This window comes from Diuraphis noxia, unplaced genomic scaffold (genome assembly GCF_037042655.1).
Source record: "Diuraphis noxia isolate RWA-SAM2 unplaced genomic scaffold, SU_Dnox_SAM2 contig0003, whole genome shotgun sequence".
NCBI lineage: Eukaryota > Metazoa > Arthropoda > Insecta > Hemiptera > Aphididae > Diuraphis > Diuraphis noxia.
In genome coordinates, this window is record NW_028301713.1 from 28,504,809 (window position 1) to 28,507,642 (window position 2,834).

The window sequence follows — 2,834 nt, forward strand, 5'->3', positions numbered from 1 at the left end:
TCGTCGTTTTTCTGTGAACACGCTTCTTATACTTGACAGTTGGATCTCATCATACCATTCAAACGAACCCATAAATGTTTGAAAAAAAGTGTTATCCTATGTAATTTTACGCATAGTAGGTATGAAGTTTTCTTTTTTACCTGGGTCCGATGAAATATGAAAACACAATAAATACTGCATCGTCTAATCGGTGTAATTAAAATAATTGGATTATCGAAATATCGTAGGGAACGAAAAAAAAAATTTAATAATTCATGGGCATTGTACCGCATCACCTGGTGGTCTGGGGTAGGCTCTTTTTTTAGAAGGCGTTGTATGAACAAAATCCCAAAATAACATTTTTTGGAAATAAAATAAAAACGTACCTATAGGTATTTGGTAAGTACGATCTATGTTCACATGCTGAATCATGTGACAAGAATAAATATTATGCAAATATTATAATAGAATATAACCTTTTTCAATATAAACTTCAATATTCTATTTATAAAAAAATGTGTTTTAAAAACATCGTAACAAAAAAAAGAAATACTGATCAGCAATAAGCCGAGTAACCAATTATTTTCTGGGTAATCAGAAGTTGCACTCACAAAAAAAAAAATGGTTTTGATAAATATTTTAATTTCGATCATATGAGCATATTATATTTTATTTAGGATAACTTATGTATTATACTGGCTCTGTGCAGTAGTGGCCAAACATTTCGCACACCAATATGGATTAGATGATATAAAATGTATTTTTGTCGCATTTCATTCATACGAAGACGTCAAAATGTATAGTCGAACTTTTCGATTAACCAGCGATTAAAGATTTAAAGGGCTTGTCTCGCTTTATCTATAAATTTAAATTAAAAAAAGAAAAAAAAACAATACAATAGATTGTTGGATTGGCCCGTTCGCTCTTTGGCGCAATATTTAATATGAAAATATACTTTAAAATATTTATTTTTTGTGCGATCGAAAATCGATAGCGATTGAGTTTTCTATCTATTTACCATATTATAAAATGCTACTTTATAGTGATATTTTCGTGATCGAAATTATAACACTAATCTCGTAGACGAACTCGTCGAGTGCGTAGGTACTTGTTAAATTTATCGCACCTAATTTATGCGATATTAAACCAAAATAAACTATATACATAATATTTGAATCAATCAGCGAGTTTTTTCTTCTGTTCGATACTGCAGCACACACTTAGTGGTGTAACGGAGTAGGCAACACACGACTAACAAAAAAAAGTCAGTTTTTCGTGGGCACCGCACACGGATACACGTAGCTCGGCTAAATTATATTATTGTCATTTGGGCGGATTTTCATCACGCGTCGCGGGCTACGACGAAGACCTGCAAACAATCCGATTTAATAAAATAATAACAATAAATATTAAATTACGGAACGTTAAGCACGATAGTGATGGCGGTTAATTCTCTTTTTTTCGTTGGTCGTTTCACGGCGGACAGAGAGAGAGAGAGAGAGAGAGAGGGAGAGAAACATAAAAAAAAAAACTGCAGTGTTTGTACATCAACCGGAGCGTGCAATGTACGTAAATACGAAATAATATAACATGATGTGTGTGCAGTAACTATATACCTACCCACTGCAGCATATAATATATTGTTGTACAGACGACCGTCGTTCTTATATTATTATATCGTTTTTTTAGTTTTCGGCGCTGATCGCATTGTAAACGGTAATTCGTGCGCGGAAAACCATCACCGGAAGGATTGCCGCTCGAGAACTACTGAGCGACTTCAGTGGCGGCGGCCGAAGGGTACCTACTATAGGGTGTCGCGTTACCCGCCGCGTGGTTGCAGCTAGAATTACCGCTATCGTGGTACCTACGTACCTATATACCGAGCGCGGTTACTAGTGCAGTGCAGTGTTCACCGGGCATAGACCTCGCGACGAGCACAAATTGTGTGCGGTCCGAATACGAAACACGTCGAGGTGAGGACTATGGTTGTTTAAAAAAAAAAATGATCATCAAAAAACCGTATCGTGAGAATTCGCTGTTATATTCTTATAGGTAATAGATAACGTATAATATTGTCTAATCTAATTCATATCTAGCCTAACCTACCTATATAGGATACTGTTCTATTCGTACGAGCCCGTCATATTATTTCAACAAACTGCTGTGATACGAAAGAATAAGTTTTTAATTTTTCGACAATATATAGCCCGCGTCTGTCGAACAAATGACGAATCGAAACAAAAACGAATCATCGCAGATTTTTTTTCTTATACATATATATATTTTTTTTATATATATTGTATAATTGTATACCTACGTATATCTTAGGTAATATGTATAGGTATATATTATTTTTATAAACACTCTTCCGGTCTTCTGGACAAAAAACAAGTGCCCTTAAAGTTTTTTTTTGCCTTATCAGCTATATCGATCGGAAATCTATTCCGTATACCTTTATACATACTTTATTTATACCACATATACTTTGAAAAGTATATAATAAATTGTCGATGGTCTCGATGGATTGCCTTAATGGCCAACAAAAATGCAGTTTGAGTACCCTTCGAAGATGTTATAAATATCTACGATTGTAATCCTTTTGGGTTATAATTAGGACTTAAGACTTAATTAGAACTTTAAGAAGCAATAGAGTGATAGAGTATATACAATAGTGGCCAAATATAAATAAAACAACAAACTTAAAATGTGTTAAATTATTTTTATATATTTTATAATTGTGTAAATATTTATTTTACTATGGCGTGTAAAGGTGGATAAAAAAAAAATTGGTCAATTTTCTTTCGTTTACAGTCCAAAAAATATTAACCATGCAAAGGTGCTTGGATCGGTGTCTT